Below are 10,647 nucleotides of genomic sequence, written 5' to 3' on the forward strand. Positions count from 1 at the left end.
GGATGGGATAGAAAATTGATACAGCCTTTTGGGAAAGCAATTGGGCAGTGTCTATCAAAAATTTAAATGTACCTTCTCTTTGACGCTGCAATTCCACATCTATAAAAATTACCCTACACAAGTTTACAAAATAAAGAATGATGTTTATCGCAGTGTTCCTCATGAGAGTGTGAAATCAGGAAACAGTAAAAATATTTTAGTGAGGGACTGGCTAACCAGTCATGTGACAAAATACTTTATAGCCATTGAAAAGAATTAGTTCTGTGGTGTATTATTAAGTAAAAATTCAAGTTATAGAACAGCATGTATGGGATGGTCTCATTGGTTTTAAATATGTATATTTATTTACAGTCTAAAGCCTGCAATAGGAGCAAGGAACATTTTTTTAGTCTTACACTGGAATTTCTCAAATTCAAGTAATGTATGCACCCCCTAAAGGAAAATAGTTCTTTGGATACTCACTATTAGTTTAAAATTTTTAATCCTAAATTTTACTCAAATAGGTACAAGTATCGGAAATCAGTGTACTCTTTGTGCTTTTAGCATCAACTGGGGATCCCAGAGTGTTGGAGCATTAGCAAAAATATAAATGCAAAGGCAACTTATAAATTAAATGCCAAAAAAATTATATAATAAAAACTCAAATTGATAGATGATGTTGTTATGCTGAAATGAGATCTCTGATGAAGTTACAATTATAGAGAGATGTAACCTCAGGTACAAGTCTGTATTAAATTATTTTGCATTTGACTTTGATAATACCCTTTATATTGCTACAATGTATAAAATATGAAAAACTTCATGTCTATGTTTGAAATTCATGATTATCAGACTACATTTAACCAAAACTATGGATCAATTGTAATGATATAACATTTGATAACTATTAATTGGTTTTATTCACTTAAAAGTAGAGTTAATATTGTGCCATTTTTAAAGCATCAAATATTGTGGGGAACAGGAAAATATCTGAACACACTCTATTTTTTGCAAATGTTGAAAAAATGCAGTTTCAACTCAGAGTTCACAGTCCAAGCTTAGAAAGAAAATGATAAAAACTGGAAATGAGTCATTCATATCATTTAGAAAATGACCATAATTCAAGTTTTCTTGTCATTGTTTCTATTTGGTCTGAAAATCAAATGTTCGGACAACCACCAGTATGATGTCCTGTGGATTGGAGATAGCCCAAAGGTACCATCTTCATATTAAGTGTGCTTCTGGTCTTTTCTCATTACTCCTCATTAATTAAAGTAGTACCTTACTTATTTTAATTATGTTAATTTTCAGGATGTCAACTTGAATTCTCGATTTATTAAATACTTTTTTAAACTTAAGTCTTCGTATATGAAAATGCCACTCAAGTGCAAATTAGAAAATAATTCAACATAAGGGTGACAGTTATCATTTTGATGTTGGGATCTGCCAACCTTATAGCAGTTTTCAACTCATGAAAGGTTAAAAACCAGAAAAAGTTAGTCATGTTTATGGCACAAGGAGTAGGATTTTGAGTGATTTTTACTTTTCCCTTTCCCTTTCATGCGTTATTGGAACGTTTTTCAATAATCATGATTATTGCCGCAACCTTCAAAGTAAACAGTAAACCTGGTTTCACTGTGGGGAAAAAAGAAAAAGTTAATATGCTGTCACTTTGTCACTTGACTCCTGAAGTTATAAACACGAATGAAAACAAAGGTAATAAAATTGAGGTCTAGCTTTAAGTTGAATGTGGTAATGTTCTGGAATTTGGCTGATAGTGTTTTTCATATTTAATCGTCAAGAAAACTATACCGATGAATAGATACAATTACAAATAATTTTGTGTAAAAAGCCCACAGGCTTCAGACAGTATGTCTGAAATCCCTAGGGGTCCTTAGACCTGGTTGAAGAAACACTTCACATCCTTCTGAGTTGTTTAAAGTTTTTATAATGAGCAAGACAAAAATAAAGTGGTGTCATCTTGCGATCACCTACCTTCTCACCTCCCCACCCTGTGCTCCCCGTCTCCTTTTTAGGGTTTTCCCTCCCGCTATGTTTCTACTAAACATGCTCTCTCTCACAGGTAGGTGCTTTGACACTCTAATACGACTGGGACAAAACAGCCTGCTACGTAGCGTGACCATAACAAAAAAGAGGAGCAGACCAAAGATGTGGTGGCAAGTCAGAAGCCCAGTACAGCAGAGTCCAGGCTGGGATTGGCGGGTAGGGGAGAGGTCACAGTTTTAAAGCCGAAAGCCACGGGTAGTGGCTCCTCATTAGAAAAGCAAAGTCTCCAAGTGCTGCTGACTGTCTGCCAAGGTCTGGGTTTGTGGTAGGGGGACCCCCCCGCCGGCCCCTGCTAAACCCTGGGTGCCCACCTGAGATGACAGGTCTCACTCCTCTGCTGTGTGGGTAGAGTCTGGATTTTGGAGCCCAGCCAAGTTTGTGGGCTTCTTGGCCCAATCAAGACTGGTCAGCCTCTAGAGGATGGTTTGAACCACCCGTTTCACAAGGAGACTCAGAAGGTTAGAGGAAACCTTAAGGACTGGCTGGTCTAATTCTTTTTCAAGTGGGGGGAAAGGAGTCTTGTAGAGATTACTACCTGCCCAGTGGATCAGTTGGAGTTAGAATCCAGTTCTCCTGACTGGATTCTAACTCTGGAATCCAGAGCTCTTTAAAATTACGACGCATTGCAAATTCATCTTCAGTGAGAAACCACCTTCCTCCTTTCTGAAAACTACCAAGAGCAGCACAAGCAAGACAGGTTGATGGCACTCACTAAGGCCAGAATTCTGTTTAAAAAAGTTGTCTTTTGTGAGCTTCTCCACCCCTCCAACCCCACTCCCTCTCAGGGGCTGGGTTCCCCAGAAGACAACTCTGAGACTAGGATTCATGTGTCCCCAAGTGTTAAGAAAGTGCTCTAAGAGGGAACAGGGCAGGTGGACAGAGAGAGGAGAGAAGTAAGCAAGTGTGTGATTCGGGCGAGCCCCCAGGTGGAGGAGAACGTGGCCTGATCCCACAGGGCACCTCTGGAGTGCAGGTGACCATTCAGAGGTTCGTCCTCATCACTTGAGGCAAGAGGATTAGCATTTAATAGCCCTGCATCTTGGCCAAGGGCCTGCCTGCAGGAGCTGAAACTCCCAGGCACTGCTAGGTCCCCCAAGGTGGGCAGAGCCGCTCCAAAAGCCCAAGGGCAGGCCTCTGCAGAAAGCTGCAGGTGTCAGCCATTAGAAAGCACAGATGCCAGAGGAGGGTCACACAGAACAGGTTGGGGATCCCAGGCGATGTGGGGAGCAGTGCCAGTGTCCATGACACTTTCCAAATATCATACTCCAATCCTGTCAGATTATTACTCTATTTCTTCTACAAACCAAATCGCACAGATTTACAGACTTGAAAAACATGCATCACAAAAGAGTCTTCTAGGGGCTTCCTAGGTGGCGCAGTGGTTGAGAATTCACCTGCCAATGCAGGGGACACGGGTTCAATCCCTGCCCCAGGAAGATCCCACATGCCGTGGAGCAACTAAGCCCGTGCGCCACAACTATGGAGCCTGCACTTTAGAGCCCATGAGCCACAACTGTTGAGCCCATGAGCCACAACTGTTGAGCCCATGTGCTGCAACTACTGAAGCCCATGCGCCTAGAGCCTGTGCTCCACAACAAGGGAAGCCACGACAAAGAGGAGCCTGCGCACCACAACGAAGAGTAGCCCCCACTCACTGCAACTAAAAAAAGAAAGCCCGCGCACAGCAAAAAAGACCAACACAGCCAATAAAATTAATTAATTAATTAAAAAAAAAAGTCTTCTAGATTGTGGGTCAGCAACCTTTCCTGTAATGATAGTAAATATTTTAGGCTTTATTGGCTGTGAAGTGTCTGTTGCAACTGCTACCCAACTCTTGGAAAAGCCTCCACAGACAATACATAAACAAAGGGGTGTGGCTTCATTCCAGTAATACTTTATAGACAATAGGAAATATGGAAATTTGAATCTCACACGATTTTCACATCACGATATATACTTCTTTTAAAGCCATTCTTAGCTTGCAGTCCATACAGACAATAGGCAACAAGTTGGTCTCAACCAGAGTTGGCCAACTTCTGCCCTAGATCAATGGTTTTCAACCTCTTTTGACCATGACTGTAAAGAAAAGCATTTAATATTATATTATAACCTATGACATACATAAACACATATACACATATATGTAATTAAAACTTGTTTCATAAAACAATTCTTACGTTTTCTGTGAACTATAAACTCTGATATTATTTTCATTTTATCCTGCTTGGTTTTATTTTTAAACACTGTCATGATCCACTGAATTGTTTTTCCAAGCCACCAATGGGTCACACCACCTCCAGTTTGCAAAACTCTGCTCTAGATCAATCAAAATCTGTGCTCTGAGGGGTGGTGATAGTGCTGTCACAGTAGCTGTGTTGCATTCATCAGCACTGACGTTACTTGGAATTTGCCAGTAAATAACATAAAGATGAAAAAAAGATGCTATCACAAACCTGTCAAGGGCAGCATGACAGGTTTGCCTGCCTCAACCTGCCTGGTACCAGGTGTTTCAGGAAATTTCAGATGGCTGCCTGTCTTTCTTGAGGTAGGAAGCATGAATTTTATTTGAACTGAGCAGAATTCAGAGCAAAGAGAGAATTTAAAGCAACTGCAAGCCTCAACCTGAAACCTCAAGTCTGGCAGTTTCGAAGGAGACTTTGGACCATTTGCATTACAGCCATGCTCACCACCAGCTGAGGGATTTGAAAAGCATGACAATTTCAAATAGTAACCTCCTGATATAACTCAGCTAAATATTGAAAGGAGACCAGACCATGGTTGGCCTAAAAAAACAAAACAAAACACACACACAAACAGAGCAACAACGACAAAAACCAACAAACCAGTTCACTATGATTGGAGGACTCACAATGAAATGCCCGGTACTTTTATCTGATTGAAGCTAGCTTCATACTCTTTACCCTGTAGTTCAGGGGATGGGACTGGCTTCTGGAAAACAAGGCCTAGGAGAAACTTGCCTTTGTTGTTTCCAATTGCTCATTTCCCTCTTGTCACTTTCCTCTGGACTTCCTGTCTTACCTTCCTAAATAGATCTTAAAGATGGGATGGGGGGTGGGGGAGAAATTTGAAATCCTATTGAATGGCTTCAGGATGATTCCTATTTTAACATTCTCCTCTTCACCCTCTATTTTCCTCCCAATGCATGTGGATAATTGGGATCCTTCTGCCTCTTTCTCTCTCCAACTTCAGTTCAGTTTAGAAAACGCCTATTGTGCACATTGCCTGAGCCAGATCTCGGGGAAACAGTGGTTAATGGGGGAGGAACCTGCTCTTAAGGAACCTAGAATAGCATTAGGCCCCTCAGTTCAATGAGGTGAGGTGTGCCGAGTTCTTTGTTAGCTGTGAAGTTACTGATAATCAGAGTAATGTTGGCAATTAATCATTCCTCACAGGCACAGCCATCCTCTGTGTAGCAGGATTACGGTCCACAAGCAGAAGGCTCTTACTTCCAAAGTCCCAGCTCTTTTATGTTTCAGGTAGAAAAAGATAAAAACTCTTAGTAGCTGTGTGAGAGAGAGGGAAACAAACAGCAACAAAAACATATTAACTGATGATAAACACAAGAAATTTTGTTTTCTTATCTAAAATGGTCTCTTTAAAATACCTTAAAATATGCCATAGTGTATCCATATTATGTTTTGAGCTTTCAAGATATTCACTAATTTTTATCAATAGTGATTAGTTTTTCTGATAGAAGATTTAAGCATGCTTATTTTTAAAACTTTAAATAATAATGATAGATAGGAAGTAAAATTTCTCCTAAATCTCATCTTCCTTCATCCCCAAAAACCGTTATTAACATTTCAGTGTATGCTTCTCTAGTCTTTATGCTACAAATTAACATACATGCATACATACATTTTGGACAAAAATGGGATACATTTTATATATAACTATATATGTTTATATATAAGGTATATAAGTGTACATATAATGTAACACTGTTCAAGGTTATAGCTGATATATATATATGTACACCTATGGGCATCTTTCCATATAAGCCTACCTTATTGTTTTAGCAGTAGCTTGACATTCCATTCATTGTATGGCTATACAATTAAATGGTTTCCAGTGTTTAACTCTTAATAATAACGCTACAGCCAAGTTTTAAACATAATGTATGTACAAATATAAGCATAGAGTAAATTCTTAGAACTGAGATTATTTATTCAAAGAGTATGAACACAATATGCCATATTACTCTTCCTCCAACAGGGTATAAGAGTTTCTCTACAACCGTGAAACACTGTATGTGTTATAGATTTTAAATCTTTACTAATCTAATGATGGGGAAAGTGAATCCTGGTTGTTGTTTTCATTTAAATATTTAAGATTGCTAGTGAGTTTGATCACCTATTCCCATGTTTATTAGCCACGTGCTTTTTCTCATTTTTTTTGTTGAGATGTAATTCACATACCATAAATTCACCATTTTAAAGTATATACTTCAGTAGTGTTTAGTGTATTCATAAGGTTGTACAACCACCACCTCTGCCTAGTTTCAAGACATTCTGGATATCTCCTATAAATGGAATCAAGTAATATGTGGACTTTTTGACTAGTTTAAATATTTCACTTAGCATTATGCTTTCAGGATTCATCCATGTTGTAGCAGGTCTCTGTACTTTATTTCTTTTTATGGCTGAATAATATTCCATAGTATAGATCCACCACATTTGGTTTATCCATTCATCAACTGATGAATTGTTTCCACTTTTTGTCTATTATGAATAATACTCCCATATACATTTGTGTACAAGTTTTCGTATGAATGTGTATTTTTAATTTTCTTGAGTGTATACCTAGGATAGAATTGCTGGGTCATATGATAACTCTATGTTTAACTTTTTGAGGAACTGCCGAAATGTTTTCCACAGTGGCTGTACTACTTGCACTCCAATCAGCAGTGCACGAAGCTTCCAATTCTACACATCCTTACCAATATGTGTTATTGTCCTTTTTTTTCCCCCAAATTATAACCATCCTAGTACATGTGAAGAGGTATCTCATCATGGCTTTGATTTGCATTTCCCTAGTGACTACTGAGGTTGAGCAGCTTTTCATGTGCTTATTGGCCATTTGTATATCTTCTTTGAAGAAATATCTATTCAAATGCTTTGCCCATTTAAAAATTGGTTTATTTGTTCATTTTAAAAATGCTTAACTTTTAATTGTTGACTTGTAAGTGTTCTTTACATATTCTAGGCACAACCAATCCTTTATTATATGATTTGCAAACATTTTCTCCTATCCTGTGACTTGTCTCTACACTTTCTTGATAATGTCCTTTGATGCATAGAAGTTTTTAATTTTGAAAAAGTCCTATTTATTTTTTCTTTGGTTGCTGTGCTTTTGGCATCATATCTAAGAAAAATTTGCCTAATCCAAGGTCACAAAGATTTACATTTATGTTTTCTTCTAAGAGCTTTATAGATTTAGCTCTTACACTGAGAGCTTTAAACTATTTTGAGTTAACATTTGTATATGTTGTGAGACAGTGGTCCAAATTTATTCTTTTGTATGTCAATATCCAGTTGTTCCAGCACCCACTTGCTTTTTTTTAACCCTATAAATTTTCTATTCATACATTTTCCCCATTTTTTCCTTATTGGGTTATTTTGGGGCATTTTCATGAATTTGTAAGGGTCATCTTATAGTGAGAAAATCAGTCATTTGCCATTTACATTATAAATGTTTCTCAGTTGATTCATCTCTTAGCTTTGCTTATGCTAGGTTTGGTTCGTTGGTTGTTTTTACACTCCTTTGTTGGATTTTTAGCCATGCAGGTGTTTAAAATTTTTGGTCATCCAATTTACCAGTGTCTATGTTTATGGCTTCTGGTTTCCCTGTCAAGCTTTCCTCTATGGAATTTCTTCTGAAGTGGCAATAAAGCACTGAAGTGACAGAGAGCAACATCATGAGAAATCTGCAAGTGACAGCCAAGGCTGTGCGGGTGAGTGAGTTCTCTGGAAGAAAGTGCACAGAGACAGAAGGGATGAGGGCCAAGTACTGGGCCTTTGGGAATATCCAGACCAGAGGTGGAGGGAGAAGATGAGAAAGCACAGAAAATCCAGAAGAAAGAGATGAGTGAGGAGGAGGGGAAAGGAGATGATTTGGACCACTAACCAACAGAGGCAAGCAGGGAATAATTGAGTGCCAGCTATAGCAGGAGTCCCTGGAGAGCAGTGGGATATCAGACGGCCAGGTCCATGAACAGGTGTACATGGAGATAAAGGAGACAGCTCATTTAGGAAATGTGGCAGCGAAAAGACAGATAATTGGAGGGGGCAAAAGGGCCTAACAAAGGTTTATTTTCTTTCAAAAAGAGAAAAATGGGGGAATTTTGCCATGATTTAAGGTTGAGAACAGAAGAGTTTTGCTGATAAAAATAAGGATTTAGGAAGTTGAGTTAATTCCCAAGACACTGGGGTTTTAGCTCCTAAGAAATTTTGAAAGCTCTGTGAGTAGAGGCTAGAAGGGAAAAAAAGCCAAGCATTTAAGTTAGTTAATATAGATAAATTTCTTCTAACTGTACATGTGTAGGTTTTGGTCTCTGGGAAGCAGACACTAAGATGGAATTAGGAGTGCAAAAGATTATTGGGTGTAATGCCTTTAAAAGATAAAAGGATAAGGAGGCGAGATTGGGCAGGGAAAGCCTTGAGACCAATATGCAGATCTGACAGCATCTCTGCCAACCAGAGTGTAAGACTGCCCATTAGAGGAGTCCTGGGCTAGGCAGCAGGGCCTGGCCCCAAACAATATGTCAGGGGGTGATAAGCACTAAGGATGTAGGGAGGTGTGCGGAGGGTGGAGGGGCTTGCAAATTTAAATAGAGGAAAAGGGGTGAGTGTGGTGACTGTGGAGTATTGGGGGAGATGTGAGAGGGGTGTTGGGGAGAGGGAGTGAAGATTAATAGTTGACGAGATCTGAGAGCGTGGGGCTGGGGAGGGAGCAGCATGTAGAGTCGCTATAAGAATTTGGCTTTTATGCAAGTGAAATGAGAAAAAATATTGCAGCGTTTTGAGCAGAGTGACATGATCTAACTAATGTTCTACAAGGATTGTGGATGATCCTTTAAGAATAGACTAAGGTAGTGCAGGCACGGAAGCAACAAGATGATGGGCCAGGGCAGTGGCAGTGGCATGGTGCGAGATGGTCAAATTCAGGGTATGAGTAGAGCCAATAAGATCTTCTGGTGGATTAGACATGGAATGTGAGCAAAAACGAGGCATTAGGGGGAAACCTATGTGTGTTAGTTCTCCACTGCTCTGTTACACATTACCTCCAAACTTATAGAACTGAGGTAATAAATGGGGGTTGTTTTAAGCTGCTAAATTTGTGATGATTTCTTATGGCAGCCATGGAAAATGACTAAATCTTCCCAAGAAGCTTATCTTTGAATAGCCCTCATAAGGAAATGTCTCCTTATTTATTGCAGTAAAATCTGTCACTCCATTCCTTCCACCATTAGACCTAATTTTACTTCTTGAAGCCATGTAGACAGCGCATCCTATCTTAGAATACAGCCTATTTGAGCCTTCCCTTCTTCAACCAAAGTTTCCCTGTGCTTTCTCCATTCTGGTTACTTTTCCATAATATAGTGTTTTGTTTAGGTACCTGGATTTACATTCTAGATAAAAAGGACTTTACTATAACAATGATATGTTTGAAAAGCCTTTGCCAATTTGGAGTATCTTGCCCTTCCATTACAAAAGAGAACATTTCCATCTGTATTACCAACGATAAACATTATTTTCTGGACCATTGACCATTTTATTGTCCATAATAGAAAAGCATCATGTAGAATGACCTGGAATCAAGGAAAATGAAGTGGAAATTGTGGGGAAGCTCTTAGAAGTATGAATTTGCGTGAACATTATGGGTTGTGATAACCAGGGTTAAAATCCGATGCTTAGGTAGTTAACAGAAATGTCCCCAAGTGAAGTAAGCTCAGTGAAAAGCAGCAGCATCTGGGAGTTATGATGTTGTGTTTCATCTGTCCCTCTGGGCATCTGATTGGGATAAGTTTCCTTCTTTGGTTCTTGTAACATGGGGCAGTACCAAGAGCTTTGCCAACACATCAGGGAAGGCAGGCGGGGCTGATTATTGTCATGACCCTCAGCTGAGAGCTCTTAAAATCTCCCGGCAGCATGATTTGTGGCCAACCAGAACAAAAACAGATAAAAAGAGAGGGCGGCAAAAACCCTTAAGATTGAAAAAATGGAAACCTAGGAGGGAGAACAACATCTGAATGATCATTAAAATGATTAACTATCCCATAAAAAGGTGACTTTGAAGATAAAATGACATGACAGAAGCAAGGCTATTGGGAATACTTTGGAAAGTGACCAAGAAAAGCTAGATTTGATAACTAACAAAAGTGGATTCTTGTTGGCTTTGTATTACAATCAAAGTTTCCAGTTGCATGCATATGGGGGCATTTTTCCTCAATTAAATTTTTAGCTCTTTTGGAAGAATGGCTATGTCTTATGATTGCTTTGAATAAGATAAATAGCAAGTACTTTGAAAATAATTAATTGAACTGAATGACGTTGCCTATTGACTGACTGAATAGCAAAT

This window comes from Hippopotamus amphibius, chromosome 8 (assembly GCF_030028045.1).
Source record: "Hippopotamus amphibius kiboko isolate mHipAmp2 chromosome 8, mHipAmp2.hap2, whole genome shotgun sequence".
Lineage (NCBI taxonomy): Eukaryota > Metazoa > Chordata > Mammalia > Artiodactyla > Hippopotamidae > Hippopotamus > Hippopotamus amphibius.